Here is a 26,341-nt window from a genome sequence, read left to right on the forward strand (position 1 = left end):
TGTACCTTTTGATAGAACACAGATATTTCAATGTGGTTTATTTCATTGCATTCTGCATGAAATTACGTATTGATTGTTATATAACATGATGATATTATTTCTCCAAACTCTGATTTTAGTGATTTTGAAAACTTGTAGAGTCTCACACACATACCCCGTGACAACTTACTAACACCTTATTGCAGCAGTTCTCAAAATTTTAGCACCGGGACCCACTTTTTAGAATGACAATCTGTCCAGGACCCATTGGAAGTGATGTCATAGCCAGAAGTGACATCATCAAGCAAATTAAAATAATTGTAAAAAATTAAATTAAAATAAAAGAAATAATTAAATAAAGGGGAGCCAGTCCTGTTCCACCAAGTGCATTTTTTCTATGGTCTGCCTGCAATAACGCCCCCCACCCCAAAAAGAATCAGTGAGATTTTCAGCCCCAGTGCCGAATTTAAAGTTCTTCTATTTCAAGCATATTAAAATAAAGACCCACCAGGTTTTACAAGTACAAAATAGAAAACATTCCCCTTACCAGTTCAAGCCTCTTTTTTTGTCCTTTTTAGGGAGGAGGGAGAGGCTGCCTTCTGGAGCATTTGTTGTGCTCCAGTTCCATCGGATCGGGACCATTCTGGTGTCCTCACATTCCCCTTTGCCTTGCCTGATCACAGCCAAGGCATGTCTGCCTGCTCGCGATTAAATGCAACTCACGCTGCTTAGCTTTCATAGGACTCAATAGACTCGTAGCTGGGAGGGGGGAGCTCCTTCTCCCCCCTCCCAGGAGGGGAGCTGCATTCACTGGATCAGGACCATCTGATGTTGTTAGAGTCCTCTCAGCCTGCCCTTTCCGACGGACTAAGGCAAGTTCGCCTACTCTCAAGTAAATGTGGCATTTTTTCTTTCTGGTTTTTTGGCCGTAACTTTTGAAGGAAAGGAGCTATTTCTATCTGTTTTTTTGCATTGCATTTCGCTGGACATTCCTCATCCAATGGTGTATGGCATGATGGGGTAGCTCCTACAGCCGTGATTTTAACACCTCATCCCCCAGGGCATGTCACCCCCTCCAGCACGTCACCTGGTGCGGCCCGCACCCCCACCCCCTAGCAATGCCACTGATGCCAATGCAACAACCATAGGTTCACCAAGAATATGAACAATGCATGGTAATATCTCAGAGACAACAGCAGCCATGAAAGTTCCATCTGAATAGTTGAAGCTGAATGAATGAATGAATGAATTTACATTTCTTGCCATTTATCCTGATATACAGAATTAACACCCCAATCCTGAACTGCCTGTCACCCGGGCCAGGGCTGGGCCGGCACTAGTCTTTTTGTATTCGGGTCCTAAGTAACCTAGAATTTTTATCTTTCAGGGCAGAGTGCATACAGCTAAAATTGCTGCAACCTAAAGTTCAAAGCATTAGCAGAAAGTGCTCACGTGTACTGAACAAAACAGAAAAGACATCTAAAACATTATATATGAAACTGCCCCTTATAAATCTGCAAAACTGCAATCCTATATGCACCCACCTGTGAATAAGCAACAGAGAACACAATGGGACTTGTGTTCCCATGTTTACATCTGAGTAAACATGCAGAGAATTGGCCTGAACAAGGAAATGTGATTTGCTCCATTTATCAAGGAATTAAACATATGGTCAGAAAAGGAAAAATAAATTCTGTTAGCTGTCCATGATTTGCTGACATGATTTAAGTATGTTTATATTTGCACAGGATTGCACAAATATATCTGTCTTTTTAAAACGTAATGCTGCGCAGGATTGTTCTAGGCAGAGTTTTAAATGCATAGTACCACTCAAGGGCAAGAGTGTTTGAAATTTCAAGTATAGCCTAACTTGCAAGTTTGACCTAGGAATTTTCAAACACAGAAAAAAGGAAGAGGGTCCATTGGTTGGTGATTTCACAAGGACTGGTCCGTTGGTTGGTGATTTCACAAGGATTCTTGACTGCGCATTAAGAAAGACTTTTCCTTACTGCTGTGCCTAAGCATATGTGGCATTTGTTGGGCTTGTCTTTGGTGAAAGGTCTCAGTTTTCTCAAATCCATTCTATTACTTTCTCTTCCTTCTCTGTTTTCTGCTGGCACCTATCATGCCACAGCAGTGATGCAATTCAAGAGGAAGAGATACGCAGGTGTACCTGGTCACAAATATCTGGAATCCTGCTTTTATTCTTACAGATATTCTTGTATTTCTTTAATTTTCAGTTTTTGCAATTAGAGAAAACTTTAATTACAGCAAATTAAAATATATATAGTCCTGGTAAACCTCTTTCTACAAGAAGTCTAACAAGTCTAACCTTCCTAACAAGAAGTCAACATGACTTTCTTCTGTTTCTTTGAGGCTGCAGTCATTCTAGAAGCCCCCAGAACACAGAAATGAAATAGAGGGAAAGGGTGGTGGTTGGTTGGCAACCTTCAGTCTCAAAAGACTATGGTATAAGCCTACAGCACCCGGTATTCCCAGACGGTCTCCCATCCAAGTACTAACCAGGCCTGACCCTGCTTAGTTTCCAAGACCAGATGAGATCCGGTATGTGCAGGGTAGCTGAACATTACAAGTCTATCTCAACAGACCTTTACATTTTGGATGGAAATTCTTTCTTGGTGGCACTGAGGCTGGACTAACCCACATATAGACATAACAAGAAAATATAATTAAAAATAAAAGAGATTAGTGTTTCCTTGACTAGGTTAAGCTCCTCTTTATTTCAATAGCTGTCTGAGGGAAAGTCATCATAACCCTGAAGGGACAGTAAAGGAGAGGCTTAATGCCAAAGCTTCTTAAAATGAACACAAAACTGCTTGCCTAAAAATGATAGTTAAAAATAACTATTATACAGAGGGCCTAATAGCATGATGCCTGCTAAGGGCTGGAAGTGATGTCATTAGGCAGGACGTGATGTCATTAAACAGGTCTTAACCAAAAATAACACTTTTTCTCACTTAGGAACTCATTAGCTGCAAATGACAGAAGAGAAAATATGCAAATCTTGATCATATTTCAAGATATGGGAGAACCCAATTTTCATGTGGGCTGCCCTTTAAGCAGTAACTCTTTAGCACTGCTCAGCAGCTGACAGCCTGAGGGCCAGATAAAAAGCTTCCGTGGGTCGCATCCGGCCCCTGGGCCTTGTGTTTGACACCTGGGTACATACATTATACCGCATTCAGACACTAGATGGATTGAATGATGGACTCTAATGGAATGAAATTATAATAAATAGCATGGATAGGAAATTGGTTTTGGTTGCCTTTTTCCCTTGTTACAATGCATTTAAAGGTGAATCTCAGAATCAATGGTGAATCAAATCAGTGAATGCCAAATCAGTGGATACTGAGGACCTGCCTGTATTCAAATATGCTGTAGAATTAAAACCCCTGGTGACTCATGTGAGCACTTAAATCTGCAGCTGATACCCACATGTAGGAGAAGCAGTGGGGAATGATCAGTAAGGAATTAGAAAACGGCAAGAAAATATGTCTGACCTAGAACATGGAAGGAGTTAACTAAGTGCTCTGAACAATCAGCTGGGCTGTAGACAGCCACATTCGATCAGACTTTCCCAGTTCCAGGGAGCAGGAAATATTCCTAGATGTTGCAATATCCCTCCCTTGGGAAAGCAATGATCTGAAATTTCGTCTTTGGGTCACCACTTTCCCACAGACATAAAGCCTCAAAGTCTGATACACCAGAACTGGCCAAAATCTGAAGAAGGGAGGAAGGAAGAGAAACAGGGTAAAAGAGTTACTTTCAGAAACTGAAAGAATTAAGAACACCAGATGCCCAGTGATTGTGAAATCCATAACTATACTCTAAACACGTTCTTTTCACTTACTCTCTGAAGTTCAGCAAATATCACTCTCAGGGGTAATGTTTATTTTCATCGGAGTGATTCTCCTAAAATCCCATCTGTCACTCTTTATAGACATTCTCTTATACAGAAAAATTAAAGCTCCTATCTTATCCTCATAAGAACATAAGAACAGCCCCACTGGATCAGGTCATAGGCCCATCTAGTCCAGCCTCCTGTATCTCACAGCGGCCCACCAAATGCCTCAGGGAGCACACCAGATAACAAGAGACCTCATCCTGGTGCCCTCCCTTGCATCTGGCATTCTGGCATAACCCAGGGCGCGACATGCCAGCACAACAGATGCACCAAAGATGCTGGTTCAACACCAGAAAAACATTGCACCAACATAGCTTGGACATCACTTATACATCAGCGCAACTCCACTAGTAGAGAGGCCAATACATGGAGGAGATTGAGGCACATGGGAGGGACACAGAAGTTACATGGAATCAACATACACCATATCCTAACCCTTCTTCAGACAATGGACATGCCCCCAATGGTGAGTCACTCTGTACTTTTTCCCTTTTGGCCAGAGGTATAGCCATGATAGATTGAGGACACTCGCTGCTGCAGGTAAGGCTGTATAGGGGGTCAGAAGGGGCAGGGAAATGGTGAAATGGGATAGGGTTGGGTGGAACGGGAAAGAGATGGTTACTCATTCCTACCTATCAGCACTTTGCATGAAATAGGAAGAGCTGGTTGCTCAGAGGCTATACCTCTGGCCAAAAGGGAAAAAGTACAGAGTGACTCACCACTCAGGCACCACTTCTAGACACAGGGATTATATATCATAAGAACGTAAGTACATAAGAACAGCCCCACTGGATCAGGACATAGGCCCATCTAGTCCAGCTTCCTGTATCTCACAGTGGCCCCACCAAATGCCCCAGGGAGCACACCTGATAACAAGAGACCTGCCTCCTGGTACCCTCCCTTGCATCTGACATAGCCCATTTCTAAAATCAGGAGGTTGCACATACACATCATGGCTTGTAACCCATAATGGATTTTTCCTCCAGAAACTTGTCCAATCCCCTTTTAAAGGCATCCAGACCAGATGCCATCACCACATCCTGTGGCAAGGAGTTCCACAGACCAACCACATGCTGAGTAAAGAAATATTTTCTTTTGTCTGTTCTAACTCTCCCAACACTCAATTTAAGTAGATGTCCCCTGGTTCTGGTGTTAATGCTTTTATGCGAATGCCCGAAGTCTACGAGCAAAGGTGGGAGAACTGGAATGTCTGGTGACAAGGGAAAATATTGACATAGTGGGCATAACGGAAACCTGGTGGAATGCGGAGAATCAGTGGGATACCGCAATCCCGGGCTATAAACTCTACAGGAGGGACAGGCAGGGGCGTGTTGGAGGTGGGATGGCCCTTTATGTTAAGGAAGGGATAGAATCCAGCAAAGTAGAGATTGAAGGTGGGTCCAACTCCACCGTAGAATCTCTGTGGGTTAAATTACCAGGCTTGTGCAGCAATGTAATACTGGGGGTGTGCTATCGTCCTCCAGACCAGAAATCTGATGGGGACCTTGAAATGAGGAAACAGATCAGGGAGGTGACAAGGAAGGACAGGGTTGTAATCATGGGGGACTTCAATTATCCTCATATTGACTGGGTCAATTTGTGTTCTGGTCACGATAAGGAAACCGGATTTCTTGACGTGCTAAATGACTGTGGCTTAGATCAGCTAGTCACGGAGCCCACCAGAGGACAGGTGACTCTGGATTTAATTTTGTGCGGTATGCAGGACCTGGTTAGAGATGTAAACGTTACTGAGCCATTGGGGAACAGTGATCATGCTGCGATCCGTTTTGACGTGCACGTTGGGGGAAGAATACCAGGCAAATCTCTAACAAAAACCCTTGACTTCCGACGGGCGGACTTCCCTCAAATGAGGAGGCTGGTTAGAAGGAGGTTGAAAGGGAGGGTAAAAAGAGTCCAGTCTCTCCAGAGTGCATGGAGGCTGCTTAAAACAACAGTAATAGAGGCCCAGCAGAGGTGTGTACCGCAAAGAAAGAAGGGTTCCACTAAATCCAGGAGGGTGCCCGCATGACTAACCAGCCAAGTTAGAGAGGCTGTAAAGGGCAAGGAAGCTTCCTTCCGTAAATGGAAGTCTTGCCCTAATGAAGAGAATAAAAAGGAACATAAACTGTGGCAAAAGAAATGTAAGAAGGTGATAGGGGAGGCCAAGCGAGACTATGAGGAACGCATGGCCAGCAACATCAAGGGGAATAATAAAAGCTTCTTCAAATATGTTAGAAGCAGGAAACCTGCCAGAGAAGCGGTTGGCCCTCTGGATGGTGAGGGAGGGAAAGGGGAGATAAAAGGAGACTTAGAGATGGCAGAGAGATGGCAGAGAAATTGAATGAGTTCTTTGCATCTGCCTTCACGGCAGAAGACCTCGGGCAGATACCGCTGCCCGAACGGCCCCTCCTGACCGAGGAGTTAAGTCAGATAGAGGTTAAAAGAGTATTTTAACCAAAGTATTGTGTCCAGTTCTGGTCACCGCATCTCAAAAAAGACATAGTGGAAATGGAAAAGGTGCAAAAGAGAGCGACTAAGATGATTACGGGGCTGGGGCACCTTCCTTATGAGGAAAGGCTACGGCGTTTGGGCCTCTTCAGCCTAGAAAAGAGACGCTTGAGGGGAGACATGATTGAGACATACAAAATTATGCAGGGGATGGACAGAGTGGATAGGGAGATGCTCTTTACACTCTCACATAATACCAGAACCAGGGGACATCCACTAAAATTGAGTGTTGGGCGGGTTAGGACAAAAGAAAATATTTCTTTACTCAGCGCGTGGTCGGTCTGTGGAACTCCTTGCCACAGGATGTGGTGCTGGCGTCTAGCCTAGATGCCTTTAAAAGGGGATTGGATGAGTTTCTGGAGGAAAAATCCATTATGGGGTACAAGCCATGATGTGTATGCGCAACCTCCTGATTTTAGGAATAGGTTAAGTCAGAATGCCAGATGTAGGGGAGAGCACCAGGATGAGGTCTCTTGTTATCTGGTGTGCTCCCTGGGGCATTTGGTGGGCCGCTGTGAGATACAGGAAGCTGGACTAGATGGGCCTATGGCCTGATCCAGTGGGGCTGTTCTTATGTTCTTATGTGTTATCTGAGAGTGTAAAGAGCATCTCTCTATTCACTCTGTCCATCCCCTGCATAATTTTGTATGTCTCAATCATGTCCCCCCTCAGGTGTCTCTTTTCTAGGCTGAAGAGGCCCAAATGCTGTAGCCTTTCCTCATAAGGAAGGTGCCCCAGCCCAGTAATCATCTTCGTCGCTCTCTTTTGCATCTTTTCCATTTCCACTATGCCTTTTTTGAGATGTGGCGACCAGAACTGGAGACAATACTCCAGGTGTGGCTTTACCATCGATTTGTACAACGGTGTTATAATATTAGCCGTTTTGTTCTCAATACCTTTTCTAATGATCCCAAGCATAGAACTGCCCTTCTTCACTGCCGCCGCACACTGGGTCGACACTTTCATCGACCTGTCCACCACCAACCCAAGATCTCTCTCCTGATCTGTCACAGATAGCTCAGAACCCATTAGCCTATATGTGAAGTTTTGATTTTTTGCCCCAAAGTGCATGATCTTACACTTACTGACATTGAAGCGCATCTGCCATTTTGCTGCCCATTCTGGAGAGATCCTTCTGGAGCTCCTCACAATCACTTCTGGTCTTCACCACTCGGAAAAATTTGGTGTCGTCTGAAAACTTACTACTCAACCCTGCTCAACTCACTGCTCAACCCTGTCTCCAGGTCGTTTATGAAGAGGTTGAAAAGCACCAGTCCCAGGACAGATCCTTGAGGCACACCGCTTTTCACCTCTCTCCATTGTGAAAATTGCCCATTGACACCCACTCTCTGCTTCCTGGCCTCCAACCAGTTCTCAATCCACGAGAGGACCTGTCCTCTAATTCCCTGACTGTGGAGTTTTTTCAGTAGCCTTTGGTGAGGGACCATGTCGAACGCCTTCTGAAAGTCCAGATATATAATGTCTACGGGTTCTCCGGCATCCACATGCCTATTGACATTTTCAAAGAATTCTAAAAGGTTCGTGAGGCAAGACTTACCCTTACAGAAGCCATGCTGATTCTCCCTCAGCAAGGCCTGTTCATCTGTGTGTTTTGAGATTCTATCTTTGATGAGGCATTTCACCATCTTACCCAGTATAGATGTTAGGCTGACCGGCCTATAGTTTCCCGGGTCCCCCCTCTTTCTCTTTTTAAAGATCGGCGTGACATTTGCTATCCTCCAATCTTCTGGCACTGTGGCTGTTTTGAGGGACAAGTTGCATATTTTAGTCATGAGATCAGCAACTTCATTCTTCAGTTCCTTAATAACTCTTGGGCGGATGCCATCAGGGCCCGGTGACTTATTGATCATTAATTTATCAATGAGGTCTGAAACATCTTCTCTTTTAACCTCTATCTGTCTTAATTCCTTGGTCAGGAGGGGCCGTTCAGGCAGCAGTATCTGCCCGAGGTCTTCTGCCATGAAGACAGATGCAAAGATTTAATTTCTCTGCCATCTCTAAGTCTCCTTTTATCTCCCCTTTCTCTCCCTCACCATCCAGAGGACCAACCGCTTCTCTGGTGGGTTTCCTGCTTCTAACATATTTGAAGAAGCTTTTATTATTCCCCTTAATGTTGCTGGCCATGAGTTCCTCATAGTCTCTCTTGGCCTTCCGTATCACCTTCTTACATTTCTTTTGCCACAGTTTATGTTCCTTTTTATTCTCCTCATTAGGGCAAGACTTCCATTTACGGAAGGAAGCTTCCTTGCCCTTTACAGCCTCTCTAACTTGGCTGGTTAGCCATGCGGGCACCCTCCTGGATTTAGTGGAACCCTTCTTTCTTTGCGGTATACACCTCTGCTGGGCCTCTATCAGAGACAGGATGGAATGGGGGGGGGCATTAAATGAAATACACAAGTACACACACCACCATATTCTGCACATCCACGAGAACAGCTGGGAAACACTGCTGAACCATTATTATTGTTAGCCTGAGAGCAGTAGGTTTACGACTCAAAGTTCCTGCAATTAAGGTAGGTCTGGGGACTATTCAGTTATTTTTGTTTTGTAGCAAGACAATGTTGGCTGTCGTGTTCACACCCTTTCCTACTGTGCCTTTGGGGTATATTCTAAACCACCAGTCTATATCTGCTTTTCAATGAACTGTCTTTTGAGATCCAATAATCTGGTTTAAAATATTGTCATCTTTTTTTTTAAAAAGAATATGCATAAAATATATTCTTTTCTTTCCTATATTGTAAAATACATGCCCTCAGATTGTTACTTGGTTATTTCTGGGGTGGGGAGAAACAGGACGTTGAAGCATGTCCCTTTCTAATTGTTGATCTTTTCCCATCCTCCCCTGAATTAAGAGCCCTGAAAACTGCTGAATGGGGTGTCTGTTCCTTCAAGCTTGTTTGGAATCTGCATTTGCTTCTTTTACCACCTTAAAGCAACCAGTGTGCTTGATTTTCTCCCACCCCCACCCAACCACCTCTTGGGAGGCAAGGAACAGTATTAGGAAAAAATTCCTTCTGGTAAATCAATCCATTGTCATGCTCCCAATGAACTGTGATAATATCCCAGAATGCATCTGGTCTGCATATATAGTACATTTCCAGGAAACCTTGTCCCATTTCCAGTCCAACCATCAAATCAGGTTTGTTAAAGTTACCAGGAAAGTGCCTGTGTTTTCAACATCCACTTTCGGTGCCATAAATTTTCCCAATTAGTAACTGGGAAGGGCAATCAGTACTAAAGCCGTGAGGGAGCAGGAGCTCACCCGTTCTTTCCCTTGAGACTCCAAGGTAGGATGAAATGCTGCAGTTTACATATACACAACACTCTATTCTCCTGTTGGATGAATGAGGGATTTATGTGGATAACGCTTCTGAATACTAACAGGAATTATCCACAGAAGTCCTCACATACTCTCACAGAATATACCCATATATCTGTTTCTGCTCCCAGAATTTGGCTGCAGCAATCAACTGTATCAACAGAAGTCAGAGCTTCCGATCACAGTGGCTGAGGTTCAAGCTACAGGAGCAATAACACCGATGAAATAAATGTGAACCTGCCAATGCCAGCCCTAAAGCAGAAGACTTTCAGGAACATTCAGATCTAGAATGGTGTTCAGACCCATTTTTCCACCAGTGTCCAAATTTGTACAGGATGGAACTTTTCCATACCTCCAAGAAGGGAGAAGGTTGATTATACAAACTGCTGGTTATTTTTGAGTATGTTTTATTTTTTCCAGAGCTAGCCACATTCAGGACAGTAACTAAATGTCTGGAGCATAACATCCTGTCCTTTTTAAAAAACAAAACACAGACACACACATACTTTCTAATTAATTTACTAACTTCCATTAACAGTCATGACTAGCTTATTAGTAGAAGTGTTTGAAAATGGCTACAGTATTTTTCGCTCCATAAGACGCACTTCCCCCCCCCCAAAAAAAAGTGGGGGGAAAAGTGTGTGCGTCTTATGGAGCGAATACTGGGGGCAAGGTCCGCACCGGGGGCAAGGTCCTCATTTGCACAGGCGCCACAGGGGGAGGGCAGGCGGAGAACAAAGGGGGCAAGGTCCGCACCGGGGGGCAAGGTCCTCATTTGCACAGGCGCCACAGGGGGAGGGCAGGCGGAGAACAAAGGGGGCAAGGTCCGCACCGGGGGCAAGGTCCTCATTTGCGCAGGCGTCACAGGGGGAGGGCAGGCGGAGAACAAAGGGGGCAAGGTCCGCACTGGGGGCAAGGTCCTCATTTGCACAGGCGCCACAGGGGGAGGGCAGGCGGAGAACAAAGGGGGCAAGGTCCGCACCGGGGGCAAGGTCCTCATTTGCGCAGGCGTCACAGGGGGAGGGCAGGCGGAGAACAAAGGGGGCAAGGTCTGCACCGGGGGCAAGGTCCTCATTTGCGCAGGCGTCACAGGGGGAGGGCAGGCGGAGAACAAAGGGGGCAAGGTCCGCACTGGGGGCAAGGTCCTCATTTGCACAGGCGTCACAGGGGGAGGGCAGGCGGAGAACAAAGGGGGCAAGGTCCGCACCGGGGGCAAGGTCCTCATTTGCGCAGGCGTCACAGGGGGAGGGCAGGCGGAGAACAAAGGGGGCAAGGTCCGCACCGGGGGCAAGGTCCTCATTTGCTCAGGCGTCACAGGGGGAGGGCAGGCGGAGAACAAAGGGGGCAAGGTCCGCACTGGGGGCAAGGTCCTCATTTGCGCAGGCGTCACAGGGGGAGGGCAGGCGGAGAACAAAGGGGGCAAGGTCCGCACCGGGGGCAAGGTCCTCATTTGCGCAGGCGTCACAGGGGGAGGGCAGGCGGAGAACAAAGGGGGCAAGGTCCGCACCGGGGGCAAGGTCCTCATTTGCGCAGGCGTCACAGGGGGAGGGCAGGCGGAGAACAAAGGGGGCAAGGTCTGCACCGGGGGCAAGGTCCTCATTTGCGCAGGCGTCACAGGGGGAGGGCAGGCGGAGAACAAAGGGGGCAAGGTCTGCACCGGGGGCAAGGTCCTCATTTGCTCAGGCGCCACAGCGGGAGGGCAGGCTTACTTTAAAAGTAAGTTTTCCTCCTCTAAAAACTAGGTGCGTCTTATGGTCAGGTGCGTCTTATGGAGCAAAAAAATACGGTATTTATTTTTTCAGAAGTAAGACCATTGTGTTGAGTAAGACAGCTCAATCCCATGCTTTCTGACGCCCGCTGAATACAGTGGTAGCCGCTTTGGCACCTATAACCATATATGTTTCATCCCCTTCCCCCGGGGAAAGCCTCAGCCCCGGAAATGGGTCTCCTTGTATCTGCGCAGGCTATTTTGCAGGCACAGATGTGAAAGCCTCAGTGTGAGGCCATCAGGCCTGCCTCAGGACCTGACAGAGGAGGGCTCTGCAGGTTCCAACCCCCTCCCACACTGGTTCCTCCCCCTGCCATGCCCTCGTTCTGCCTTCCCCCCACCCCCAGAGGCCACACTGCTGCCCCGTGGTTTCACTCACCCCCGGCAGTGGCACATTCTCCTTGTACAAGCACTGAGCCCAGCACCTGACTGGCATAGGCCCAGCACCAGCACTTCCTATTCTCTGGGTGCCGTAAACGTGCTTTATGGCACACATGCGTCACCCAGCACTGGAGCTAGGAGTCGGCACTAGTGCTAGGTAAGTATAGGATTGGGCCCTTAACCTGTAATCCTATTTTATTCACCAGAAACAAACACCTCTACTTATTAGAACTTCCTGGTAAATATTTTGTATTACTATCATTTATCATTTCTATAGAATGGGGGTGTCCAAAGTTTTTGGCAGAGGGCCACATCATCTCTCTGACACTGTGTAAGGGGCCGGGGGGGGGGGAAGAATTAATTTACATTTAAAATTTGAATAAATTTACATAAGTTTACATAAATGAATATATTTGTATTGGCAACCTTCAGTCTCGAAAGACTATGGTATCGCGCTCTGAAAGGTGGTTCTGGCACAGCGTCTAGTGTGGCTGAAAAGGCCAATCCGGGAGTGACAATCCCTTCCACACCGGGAGCAAGTGCAGTCTGTCCCTGGTCTGTCACCCTGGCTATGGGCCTTCCTTCTTTGCCTCTTAGCCTCAGACTGTTGGCAAAGTGTCTCTTCAAACTGGGAAAGGCCATGCTGCACAGCCTGCCTCCAAGCGGGCCGCTCAGAGGCCAGGGTTTCCCACTTGTTGAGGTCCACTCCTAAGGCCTTCAGATCCCTCTTGCAGATGTCCTTGTATCACAGCTGTGGTCTACCTGTAGGGCGCTTTCCTTGCACGAGTTCTCCATAGAGGAGATCCTTTGGGATCCGGCCATCATCCATTCTCACGACATGACCAAGCCAACGCAGGCGTCTCTGTTTCAGCAGTGAATACATGCTAGGGATTCCAGCACATTCCAGGACTGTGTTGTTTGAAACTTTGTCCTGCCAGGTGATGCCGAGGATGCGTCGGAGGCAGCGCATGTGGAAAGCGCTCAGTTTCCTCTCCTGTTGTGAGTGAAGAGTCCATGACTCGCTGCAGTACAGAAGTGTACTCAGGACGCAAGCTCTGTAGACCTGGATCTTGGTATGTTCCGTCAGCTTCTTGTTGGACCAGACTCTCTTTGTGAGTCTGGAAAACGTGGTAGCTGCTTTACCGATGCGCTTGTTTAGCTCGGCATCGAGAGAATGAGTGTCGGAGATCGTTGAGCCAAGGTACACAAAGTCATGGACAACCTCCAGTTCATGCTCAGAGATTGTAATGCAGGGAGGTGAGTCCACATCCTGAACCATGACCTGTGTTTTCTTCAGGCTGATTGTCAGTCCAAAATCTTGGCAGGCCTTGCTAAAACGATCCATGAGCTGCTGGAGATCTTTGGCTGAGTGGGTAGTGACAGCTGCATCGTCGGCAAAGAGGAAGTCACGCAGGCATTTCAGCTGGACTTTGGATTTTGCTCTCAGTCTGGAGAGGTTGAAGAGCTTTCCGTCTGATCTGGTCCGGAGATAGATGCCTTCTGTTGCAGTTCCAAAGGCCTGCTTCAGCAGGACAGCGAAGAAAATCCCAAACAAGGTTGGTGCAAGAACACAGCCCTGCTTCACTCCGCTTCGGATGTCAAAAGGGTCTGATGTGGAGCCATCGAAGACAACAGTGCCCTTCATGTCCTTGTGGAAGGATCTGATGATGCTGAGGAGCCTGGGTGGACATCCAATCTTGGGGAGAATCTTGAAGAGGCCGTCTCTGCTGACCAGGTCGAAAGCCTTTGTGAGATCTATGAAGGCTATAAAGAGTGGCTGTCGTTGTTCCCTGCATTTCTCCTGCAGTTGTCTAAGGGAGAATACCATATCAGTGGTGGACCTGTTGGCTCGGAATCCACACTGCGATTCTGGATAGACGCTCTCTGCAAGTACCTGGAGCCTCTTTAGTACAACTCGGGCAAACAGCTTTCCTACAACGCTAAGGAGAGAGATGCCGCGGTAGTTGTTGCAGTCACCCCTGTCACCTTTGTTCTTGTACAGCGTGATGATGTTTGCATCCCTCATGTCTTGAGGTACTCCACCTTCTCTCCAGCAGAGACAGAGGATTTCATGCAGCTCAGTGACGATGATCTCTTTGCAGCATTTTAGGACTTCAGCAGGGATGCTGTCTTTTCCAGGTGCCTTGCCAAAGTCAAGGGAGTCCAGGGCCACGTGAAGTTCTTCTAGGGTTGGTTCACTGTCAAGCTCTTCCAGCACAGGCAGGCACTCAATGTTGTTCAGTGCTTCTTCGGTGACTACATTTTCTCTGGAATATAGCTCAGAGTAGTGCTGCACCCAGCGTTCCATCTGCTGCGCCCGATCCTGGATGACCTCGCCTGTGGCAGACTTCAGAGGGGCAATTTTCTTCTGTGTTGGACCTAGGGCCTGCTTGATACCATCATACATCCCCTTGATGTTGCCCGTGTCAGCTGCTATCTGTATCTCGGAACAGAGCTGGAGCCAGTAGTCGTTAGCACATCTCCTGGCAGTCTGTTGGACTTTGCTGCGAGCAGTTCGGAGGACCTGCAGGTTGCGCTCACTGGGACAGACCTTGTATGCTGCTTGAGCTCTCCTCTTTTCCTCAATGACTGGTGTCAACTCCTCAGAGTGGGCTTCAAACCAGTCTGCCGCCTTGTTGGTCTTCTTGCCGAATATGGACAAGGCGGTGTTGTAAACGGTATTCTTGAAATGTTCCCATCTGTTGGATGCGTTTGCGTCGGCCGGGCAGCCACGCAAACAGCCACCGGGTAGATGGGACTCGTCAGCCTAGGAAGGCAGCTCATCTAAGAGAAGGAAACTCTGACCTCAAACCTCCACTGCCTTGTGGCTACATCCAGTTCTGGAAAAGGCTTCAGGAGTCAACCTCAAGGCAAAATCAGGAGCCGGAGTCCCTTAGGCAGTTCATGGCTGAACACAGTCACGTTCTGGCAACTCCTGCGACGCCGCTGGAACCAACCGTATTGGCTTCTGCCTTTCCATTGGACCATTCCAGCGACGTGGAGAGGGGGGATTTGCTGCATGGGTAACAGCCTATCCTCCATACCTTCTTTACCCAGGCTTTGCGCACTGGAGAGGACACTCCAACTTCGCCATACGGCGTCGGCACAACACGGGAAGCAGCAGTTTACCGGTTATAAGTCTTTGCTCGATTGGCGTAGAGCATGACGCCAGGGGCTGCTTCCGACGGTGGGAGAGATCATTGCATCTCATTGGGCAGCTACCGCCCGCCTTAAGCTGGGCAGTCCCCAGCCAGTAAGGTGTTGCCTCGCCACGGTCCGTTAACCTCATGGGGTGCGTGGGGTTTAGGGTGAAAACCGACAAGCAGATCGACAACTCTGCACCATGCAACAGAAAACAGAAAACTACTGCCCTAAAGCTGGGCACCTGGAACGTTAGGACAATGACACCTGGCTTCTCTGATGACCTGCAAGAAATAGACGACGCACGCAAAACAGCTGTCATCGACATGGAGCTGAGCAGACTGCAGATGGACATCGTCGCCCTTCAAGAGACTAGGCTGCCAGATTCCGGATCTGTCAAGGAGAGAAATTTCTCATTTTTCTGGCAGGGAAAACCACCAAACGAAACCAGGGAACATGGCGTTGGCTTTGCGGTCAGAAATACCCTGCTGAAATCCATCATCCCACCTACTGTGGGAAGTGAAAGAATTTTGTCCCTGCAGCTCCAGTCATCAGCAGGACCTATCACTCTCATCAGTGCTTATGCACCGACTCTGTCGTCTCCAGCAGAAGCCAAAGACAAATTCTATGATGACCTGGCCACCACTGTCAAGAAAATCCCTGTAAAAGAGCCATTGTTCATCCTCGGCGATTTCAATGCTAGAGTTGGTGCTGATAGCAGTTCATGGCCCACTTGCTTAGGTCAGTTTGGCACTGGGAGGATGAACGAAAATGGCCAACGCCTGCTAGAGTTTTGCTGTCATCACGGTCTCTGTGTCAGCAACACGTTCTTCAACACAAAGCCCCAACATAGAGTCTCTTGGAGACATCCAAGATCAAAGCACTGGCACCAGCTCGACCTGATCCTCACCAGACGCTCCAGCCTTCCCAGCATCAAGATCACACGCAGTTATCATGGTGCTGCCTGCGACACTGACCACTCCCTGGTGTGCAGCAGAGTGAAACTGCAAACAAAGCGACTGTATCACACGAAAAAGGAAGGAAGACCTCGCATTGATACCAGCAAGACCCGGGATCAGAGAAAAGTGGAGGAATTTGCACAAGCGCTTGAGGAATGAATATATTAAAGATGAAATTATATGAATGAATGAAGGTCTTGCAATAGCTCAAGGCTTATAAAAGGCCTTGTACAAAGCAAGGCTGGCCTTTCCTTTGCTGCCTCTGCTGCATCACAGATGTGAAACTGCAAGTAGTGGCAGGAGCCCTCATCCCACAGCTCACGCGAGAGGTCAAACAGTTGCCCTCACACTAGGAGCAGTTGTATCGGGCTGGTGCGAGCTCCAACAAATCTCTGGAGGGCCAGAGGCTCATTGGAGACTGGGGACTCCCTGAGGGCCGCATTGAGAGTCCTTGAGGGCTACAAGTGGCCCCAGGGCCAGGGTTTGGGCACCCCTGCTATAGAATGTTGTGAAAATAAAAGCACTTTGTAAACAAGAAACAATTATTTGAGGATCAGACACAGAGCCTTCCCCATGTCTACCAAACACAGGACTCCTATATCCAAACCCAGTACTCCATGCACTATATGCACAGTGGCTTTTCTCAATATTACATACTGTCAGGACACGAAAAACTTCACACAAGTTGAAGTCTGATGTGGCCTGCTGTAGCCTGTCAGTTTTCAGGATATTGGCCAGAGTATGAAGGCAGCAAAGGACTGAATTAATGAACTGGCAGTTAGATAAATGAGGACAAGAGAATGATTTTATATGTAATTTTTTTATTAATGGAAATAGAGATGTGGAGGATGGATATCAATGTGAAATTAGGATTCCATTTGTCTTGACTCTAAACTGAAATTAAGTTACAAATAATTTCAGCCTTTCTGTGAATCACTAATAGCACATCCACCCATGTTAGTGGTGGGGAAGCAATATCTCCAAAAGAAAATTTGAAGTATGGGATTTTACATACTCACATCACTCCTATGGACTGGGTGGCGCATAATCCCCCACATCTACTGCAGCATGCTGTCCAAATGTCATGTAGCTTGCACAAAAAAAGATTTATGGACATGCTGTCATGGGATCAGAATGAAAATATGCACATATTCGGACTACAGTGCAATTGTAGATTATAACAGAGACATCATACCAGCATTAAGTGTTAATATCAAAATTGCCAAGTTCAGTACATGAGCTGGCAGCATGAATTGCTGTCCTCCTCTGATGTGATGGGAAAGGAATCTATCCACGGAACCTTTAACTCTAAATCTGCATTACTTCATTGGGCAGGAGGGCAAGCGGTACCTGCAAATGGTGTAAGGCAGTGGTCTTCAACCATTGTTGTGCCATAACCCCAATAAAGAGAGTATGAGACTGGGGACCCACCATTGATTCTGCCCTCCTCTTGGGACCCTATCTGCTCCCCCTGCTCTCATCACCACCCACTCCCACCCCATAACACTATCCCAGCACTGTTCGCTGTCATTAAATATTTTTCTTAGAAAGCACAGAAAAGGTTACCATGAAGCCTGGCACTAGGGAAAGCTATTTTAACACAACTGCTGAGCAGAACCAACCTCCTGGTACCCAAAGGGAATACCATATGCCTCCCTCTTTAACTGGTAGTGTTCTAGCCCATTGGTCTTCAACCTTTTTCATTCCCATAAATTGCCACAATCCCACAACTGAGGCTTTGCGACCCCATTGGTGTCCTGACCCCAAGACCGAAATACACAGGTGTAAGGGGATAGTGTACACCAAATTCCCAATTCATCCTATTCCCAATTGCTCCAAATTAGTGGTCCATTTTCTACTTTTACCTCTTGTGAAAGCTAATGTTTCGGCAACTAATTTGGACAAATGTTTTGTAATTTCTGTCACTGCAACTTATTGTCCTGCCTTTCCTCCTCCATTATCTTCTTCTCCTCCAGAATTTCTTCTTTTACATTTTAAAAGTTGACTCTTTGCAAATCCACCCATCTAACACAGTTTGCAGATTTCTTCAGATAATTCATTTCTGAGAAAACTGAAAGTACAGTAGTTTGTCTCTGACCTTGCTCAATTCCAGTTAGACTGCAATTCCATGGAAACATCTCAAGGCTATTTGAGATGGCTATTTGAGATGGCTCAAGGCTATCTCAAGGCTATCAAGGGTATCTTAGAGATTGCCTACTTCCACACAATCCGGCTCGTCCTCTTAGGTCATGAGAGAAGGCCTTTTTACAAGTGCCGCTGACTAAGGAGGTACGTGGGGCGGCGGCGGCAAGAAATAGGGCCTTCTCAGTAGTAGCACCAACGTTATGGAACTCCCTTCCCCTTGACTTGAGAATGGCTCCCTCTCTTGAGATTTTTCAGCGAGGCCTGAAGACCCTTCTGTTTAAACAAGCCTTCTGAGTTCATGGCCTTTTTAACATCTTTTCTACATCTTTAAGTATTTTTAACTGGCCTGATTCCTCACGATCTGCTGCTATATGCTCTTTTTTACCTGATTTTTTATCTGACTACTGTTTTTATGATATCTGTTAATGTGTTATTATGTTATCTGCTGCTAAATCATGTTTTAATCTGTTTTTAACCGTTGTAAGCCGCCCTGGGTCCCTTCTCACGCACAACTAGCCGGTGCTGAGTGACTGTCGCTCCCTCCCTCCAGCACGCAAGCGCCTCGGCACAGCAGTACTTGGTCGGCAAGGGTCTTGCACAGAACCCTTTCTCAGAGCTCCTGGTTCTCAGGAGGGGAGAAGGTCGGGGTATAAATAAAGTTGTTGTTGTTGTTGTTATTAGCCACCCCCTGTTTTTGCATAATCACAGTCCAATTATATCAAAGTCCAATTATATCAAACCACCCCCTGCCAATGCAACAGCACCACTGGAGCACTCGCTGTATCCTGAAATGGGGACCGTCTCAGAGGTCTCCTCCAGGTAAGGTAACATTTGTTCCCTCCCCCTCTCAAATGGGTAAGCCTCTACCACCAGAAATGGGTCTACTTGGACATGTGCCAGCAATTTACCTAGCAGAAATCCAAGTGGCTTGGAAAGGGATTGAGGTGGGAAAAGGAGATAGCATATCAGCAGTGCCACTGCTGCTGATATCATCCATTCTTGGCCTTGATCTGCCCCCTTCCCCACCCTGGTCTCTGTCCCACTCCTCCCTCTCCTTGTACTGTTCCACCCACCCCTGACTCCTGCCCACCCACTCCATTGACCTATCAGTGCTGGGGTTCTTTGGTGGCTACTGGCAAGTGGCCACAGCCACTCTCCACTTGTAATGGTGGCCCAGCAGAGCAAAATGGTGTGTTTGCAACAGCCATAAAGGTCCTTGGACTGCCAGAACACTGGTTCCAGCAGTGCAAGGCTCCAGTAGGATTGGGGTTTCAGGCAAGTAGTGTATGTGCAACTAGGTGCAGGTGTAAACTCACTTTGCAAGTTCAGTCTTTTTATTTTTTAAGAACAAAATCTGGATCTCCCAATCCTGAGGAAAGGACACACGTACATACAAGAGATGCACAAAAATTAGTACTGGGATAACATGGGACATGGGAAGTGAAAAGACAAGCAATGCCACCAGAGAAAAACCCTAAACATCCTTTGTTTCCAAAACATGAGCCAGCCTGTTCATCCCAATGACTGTATTTCCTTATTCAATCAATTAAAGAGCACTGTTAAAGCAGATCCTCATCTGGCAGAAGTCTATCACACTGTAGTTTACTAGTCCAAACAAAGACTTTAGCCTGTCTCTGTGTTTGTCTCTTGCTACCATCCGTGTTGATTCCTTTGAAATCTGCTGGCAATTTCCATTATATGTGGTTTTAGTTTTAACGAAGCATTCCAAAAGTCTACCATCTGAAAAAGGTTTTTGCAAAATTGAGTTTCCCCACATTGTATCCCAACTGAAAACTTCAACCTCACAATTTTATAAGCCTGTACAAGTCCATGTGGACTGCTGAAATTGCTACCAACATGGAAGAAGAAAACCTATGCGACTGTCTAGAACAGAACTAGAGAATGTGCTTTGGATTTGTAATCTTCAAATGTATGCTTCCCTGTCGTTGTGTTCTCCTTTCACTAGAACATGCATACCGTAGATACTCACCTATAAGTCAATCTTACAGATGAGGCGAGGGCAAGTTTTCAGTCAAAAATCATGGAATGTTCCATGACTCTTGGATAAGTTGGGGGTCAGTCAAAAATCATGGAATGTTCCATGACTCTTGGATAAGTTGGGGGTAATACTTGGGGAATGGTGCCTGTGAGGGGGAGATGCAGAGCCTGACTGCCCTGGAGCCTGACTGAAAGGGGGGGGGAAGATTCCAAACCATGCCACTGTTTTTGAAGACATTAACAAGGTGTTTATGTAATACTGTGTGCCACCTCCCCCCCAAAAAAAGCAACAGAATTGAACACTGCACTGAATTGATTAAAAAAAAAAGGTTTATCCTCTCTCCAAGGCTTTTAAAAACAGAATAAACTATGCGTCACCAATTCACTTTTTCTAGAAGACATTTGGATTACCTTGGTACAGATCTTTTTCACCACAAGTGTAGAACTCAAGCAGCCCTAATCCAGCTTCTTAGATTCCTCACTTTTTTTTTTTTTTTGGTCTCTTTAAAATTTATCTCTCCTCCTTCTGCAAGGACTACTTTGTATTATATCCTGGATTCAGAATCTGTGTGGGCCTGAGTACCACCAGTACAGTCATAAAAGAGGGAGGGACCCCTGCTGTTGGAAATTCCTCTGACTGACACACTCCTACTCTGATGATGTTTCATCCCTGTGGATAATTTAGGTCATGTCAGTATACACCCCCTCTCCCAGTTTTAGATCAGTACACGAAATCCCCACAAGGTGCCTATGCTGATTCCAAGCAGATTCCTTTACAGACAGTACAATTCAGATGAGGTGAATTGCAGGTTCAGTGTGAATAGCAGCATTCACAGAACAGAAAGATGAGCAAAGTCCTGCACAATGTATTTTCTGCTCTCCACTCCCACCTCATGACATTGCTTCCTATAGCTAACATACAGAAATACCATTATATTGTTTTTCAGTATTCGGGTTACAGTGACTATGGTACAATTCTCTGTCAGGTGTAAAATGCATGCAAGCCTGTTCAAAAATCAGGTGGAAGATCTGTATGTTACTTCATGTCAAAAAGTCATTGCATGTGAAAAGCTAAAGATCAGGGAGAAAGTTAGATTGGAACCTAATATGGTGGTTTCCAATATTCAGAAAGTTTTTGCTGCAGGGAAGCAAATCCCCAATCTATACTTGGTCATCCTACAGGAGGCATAACCAGCGTGTCTTTTTCCGAATGCTTGACTTGAATCACAATAGTTCCATCTGTAAAATGGGCATAACAACAGCCTACAGACTTGCTGAGAAAATTGCCAGGATAAAGACCAGAGAAACCACAGAACAAGAAATAAAACAAGAGGGGGAGGGGTGACTTCACACATGATGAATTTTCTACCTCCCATTGCCCAGTGCACATATGGTGAAGTAAAAGTAGGACACATTACACAGGATGAACCACATGTGAGAGTCATGCAATTCCCAGAATAGAACTTATTTTTGCAATCGAAAGTCCCCTGGCAAATTCTTCTGTGCACATCCTACTGTAATGAATGGGAGCTGCCAGTCAGACACAGTAGGTTGTATTACAAAAAATCATGGGCACAATCCAGACAAGATGACCCATTGCGGAGTCCCACTGATTTCAATGAAAGCACATGCTCAGTTCTTCCACTGAAAGAAATGGGAGCGAGCCCTATATTAAGGTTTATACCTTTCAAGAAATACCCATCAAAGTCAAATGCGGCTCTGCTCCCTTCCCTCTCCGGGAAACTTTGCGGGGCTTGCCCGGCTTTGTCTGTTTGGCCGAGGAAGCCGAGCTCTTCCTCCAGCGTCAAGGCGCACCGAGCTCCATCCCTCGCTCCCCCTCCCGACACATCAGAGCATCCCCGCAGCACAAAAGGACTCCTCGCCACCAAGGAACAAAAGAGGTGGGGGAGCGGGGGGCAGCGGCGCGGCTGGCGCCCCGGAGCGCAGTCCTCTCCTTACCCTGCCTGGCCGCCGGCGGAGAGAGAGGGAGCGGGCTGGGCAGCATCCACGCCGGGCTGGCTCCGTCTCCGGCTTTCTCCCCTCCTTCAGCCACGCGCCGCCTTTTCCCGGGAAAGCAGCTCCTTCCTCGCCCTTCCCCCGGGGTTCAGTCGCTGCACTGGAGAAGCCCGGGGTAGGAGAGGTGAGGCGTCAGGCGCTCCCTGGGGAGGGGGGCTGAGTCCCTCCTCCTCCCTTTGGCTGCCCCGAAGAGGACCCGCAGCGCTGCTTCCCAGGCTGGATTCCTGAAGCGCTTCCAGCAGCTGTGCGTAAAAGGAGCCCTCAGGCACAGCAGAGGCCGGCTCTGCGCGCGGGAAGAAGCGCTGCCCGGGCAGGGAGAGTTGCGAAGTGCTCGGAAAGTCGCTCACATCCCCTCCTGGCTCCCCCCTTACGCAGGCGAAGGAGGAGGCAGGCAGGGGAGAGAGTCCAGCTCCACCCCCTCCTCGCGCTCGCTCGCTCGCTCGCTCCCTTCCCTCTCCAGGGAGCAGCCGGCTAACAAGGACCCTTCTGTTGGTTCTGTGCAAGACCCTTGCCGACCAAGTACGCGGCTGCTGTGCCGAGGCGCTTGCGTGCTGGAGGGAGGGAGCGACAGTCGCTCAGCGCCGGCTAGTTGTGCGTGAGGGCAGGATGAAAGGCGCCACTGGGGCGCTTTCTGGGGCGCCTCAGTGGTGGGCGGGGGCCTGGCAAGAGACTCTGAGCGGGAAGGTGCGCTTGGTAAGGGAGGCTGGGCACGAAGGGTGGCAGGTCTGTGACGTCAGGGGCCTTCTGTCCTCTCGCTTTTAGGGTTGGACTTGGACCCCTCTCTCCCTCCCCATGGAGATCACCCGCCACCTGGATCCTACCAGCACAACCACCCTTTTCTGATATCATCAGGGATCAACAGGTGGAGCGGCCTTAGGAGTCCATTCCCCACTCTACAGCAGCAAGAAAATAGCCCCAGTAGCAGCAAGAAATCACATCACCATATTCCTGCACGAAGGGCACTTCTGTGTCACAGGTAATGTGAAACCACTGCAGCAGCTGTAACAGAGTGGCTGGGTGTAGCAAGCCACTGACTCGCACAAACTGTGGTTCCAGACAAGTCTGGCCTGTCTTGGCCTTTGATCTGGCTGCATCCCCGTTCTGGAAATGATAGGTGCCATAAGCAGTTGGCTCAGTATGTTGATGCAACATACTGTATACACAGGTGTATACACAGGTGCTGCCAGGGGTCAGCCAGGTTGGACACTGGCCAATGGCTCATGGTTACCAGAGGGTCCACCTGGCTGGACTGAGCCATGAGCCCTCAACATCAGAGGAAGATATTGCCCCTAATGGGGGTGGGCAGGGGTTGCTATGAGGGTCCACAGCAGGGCCTTGCACTGGGGCCCTCAGCAAGCAAAATGAATGATCATCATACATTTTGACTTACAGTTTCATATTAGTACTTACCAGAAGTGCCTTCGTGGTAAGAATTTGATAACAATTCATGAAGTGAACAATTCACAGTAATTTCAGAGTGCTCTAGAACAGCCATCTCAACCTTAGGAGCTCTTCTTAGTTTCCAGGGTCCCACATCAAACAAGGATACAACATGAACAGATAAACATACATTCATTTATTATTTTCCATTTACAGTCTGTGGCCCCCTTCAAATTTGCCAAGGCACCCCATGGGGCCATGGGTTTCTGGCTAATCTAGAAGCTTGACAGGATACTTTTCTCCTACATGTTGACGCTAGCATGACAAAGATGTGTGTCTTTGGCCATTTTCTGACCCTTACTAGCATTTTCAAAATGTAACAGCCCAATCCTATCCTTCCTCTCCCCCCCCCCCCAATTCAGCCAGACCAAGGAGGCTTGTGCTACATCCTGGGGGGGGGAACAGATCAGGAGGCTTGGGAGAGGTAAGCCCCTCTATTGGCAACAGATCTCCTCACACTTGCACCACCTTCTTAAGCTAGTGAGAGAAAGGAGAGAAAGGGGACACGGCAGCTGCTATAGGAAGGGATAGCATCTGGTGCAAGTCACCCACACTGCTACCTCTCCCACCTCCATCACACCTCCTGCCCACTCCCTTCCACCCCATTTCACCCCGTTCTGCCTGCCCCACTGACCTACCTGGTTGAGGGGACGCTCGGTCTCCCACCACTGTAGCCAGGGAGTGGGAATTGGGCTGTAAGGCAATGTGGAAACCTAAAGGGGTCATTTGGTGGAACAAGAAGCCTAGCTTTGCCCATACACATGACTGAGTGTTCTTCACTGTAAGATCATATTGCGTTTACTTTGCCTTTCGTTCTTTAAGAAAGCTGATCCACCTTCCCTTGTGAGGTTCATACCAGCTCAGCTCCTCAGGTTTCCGCTTCTACAGTGTTTCACTCTTGGGCCGTGACCGAGAAACCGTTTACAATGCATGTGAGGAGCTTGTATGTACACAGTGAGGCTTTTTTCTCCTTAGAAATGGCATTGTTTGCTAACCATTACTGAAATTTCTCCCAGTTGCAAAAACAACTTTTTATGTCTCATAAGTGGAGCAGGCTTTTATTAGGAAAAGGAAAAACGTGGACATTGTGATAGCACTCCTAGATCATTGCCAGGGCAAGAGCAAATTGGATCACTGCCAAATAATCAGGATCCTGCACAGTGAGGTATTCTCAAAGACTGCCCCATCATCATTCATTCCCTCACTTGCCCACTTTATGCAGGGCCTCCATTTTCAGATGCTCAAATTTCCCCCAAATTATGCATTGGTCTTCCCAGTTTTTTCCAGTCTTCTAACATGCCATTTCCTTATTCCTTCTTGATGATTTACTCCACAAATTAAAGTTTATATAAATTTACAGGGTTGACCCAAAAACATCTTGGCCTCTGGGGCAGATAATGTGAATTGCATCTAACCTGTGGTAAACTAAAGTAATATACAGCTAATGGAAAACAAACTGAAAATTCTTTAATCCTAAACATTCCTGAAAGAATCATTTTTTTGAATGTTGGGAGGAGAGATATCTCAATAAATGTAAGAGCTTTTAAAAAAATTATACCTGTGACACAACATGCTTTGATATTGATATTTGCCTCTGTAACCCATAAAGGGCCTGTCAGGGAAAGGGAAGAGAGTGAATTCTGGGAGAAAGCTAGCTGAACAAGGGGAGTAGCATGTAGTGATTAGTGCACAGTCAGCCTCTTGTTCCCTGCTTTCCTTTTACTAGACCAGCAGCTGAACAGGGAAAAAACTTTGGTAGTCTGCATCTGCTGCCACCATCCCAGGCTACAGTAACTGCACAGTAGGTTCAGATTCGAGGAGACCCATTGCGAAGTGGGAGGCTTACAGAGGTATAAGGGGATTTAAGTCATTTTTCCCCTCTGAAGTCTTTCAGTCTGCCACTCACCGCCCCCCAGAGTCAGCACACTCCTTTTTGGTGTGACTACCAGTTTGGGGGGGGGGGGATAAGATTGGACTCTCAGAGACAGTTCAGAATAAATTTGTTTCAGATGAAGGAGTGGTGTTGCCCTGCCCAAAAAAAAGGAGCACAATGAACTCTGAGCAATACCTAAACTTTGTAAGCATGAATTAATTTTTCGCACCACCATCGGTATTTTAATCCTACCTCTATCTTTCATGCTATATTCCCATGCCATTTTCCCTCTTTCCTTCTCAGTAATATAAATGTGTACACATACCGTACAACTATGGATCTTTATGAGTGCTAGCCTATAGATGTACCCACATCGAATCATCCCAAGATAGATGTGTCTGCTGGATATCCCCAATTTCAAATTGTCTGCACTAGCATTTCAACGATGGAGAGTCTCAGTCTCAAAATAATCAAGCTCTGGTGAATGAGCTACACTTTCAAACCACTAGTCCCCAATCCAATACTCTTTTCCCCAACCCTCTCACCACTGCAGTTTTTTTTGCAATTCATCCCTGAAGTATTTCCTTTGCCATGTACTTGGAAAAGGGGCTAATAGCACAGCACAGACTCAAATAATAGTAATCCCCTACTGCTCTAGCAAGAGGTCAGCAAATTCAGTTTCTCTTCCTAGCACCTATTTAAATTGGCTCTTGGCTCCAACTATAAGTAGGAATCTGGCAAACGGCTGAAACTGTAGATGTAATAGAAGTTCTGAGATGTGGCACCAATTATTCTCTGTAAAGAGAATATTACTTTGTCCTGGTACTTGAGAAAATGTGCTTGGTTGCTGCATGCCATAATGTGTTCA

The 26,341-nt window shown here is 47.2% G+C and overlaps 1 protein-coding gene and 1 pseudogene across 1 annotated transcript in view; both read right to left on the reverse strand.

Moving 5' to 3' along the window:
• Positions 1-22,190, reverse strand: part of CHST3 (carbohydrate sulfotransferase 3) — a 53,422-nt gene extending 31,232 nt beyond the window's left edge. The window contains exon 1 of the mRNA XM_066622150.1: positions 22,104-22,190. The gene's annotated coding sequence lies outside the window, so the exon portion shown is untranslated. The remainder of the gene's footprint in view (positions 1-22,103) is intronic.
• On the reverse strand, positions 2,454-2,571 carry LOC136646730 (5S ribosomal RNA; annotated as a pseudogene).
• Positions 22,191-26,341: the final 4,151 nt, after the last annotated feature.

This window comes from Tiliqua scincoides, chromosome 3 (genome assembly GCF_035046505.1).
Source record: "Tiliqua scincoides isolate rTilSci1 chromosome 3, rTilSci1.hap2, whole genome shotgun sequence".
Taxonomy (NCBI): domain Eukaryota; kingdom Metazoa; phylum Chordata; class Lepidosauria; order Squamata; family Scincidae; genus Tiliqua; species Tiliqua scincoides.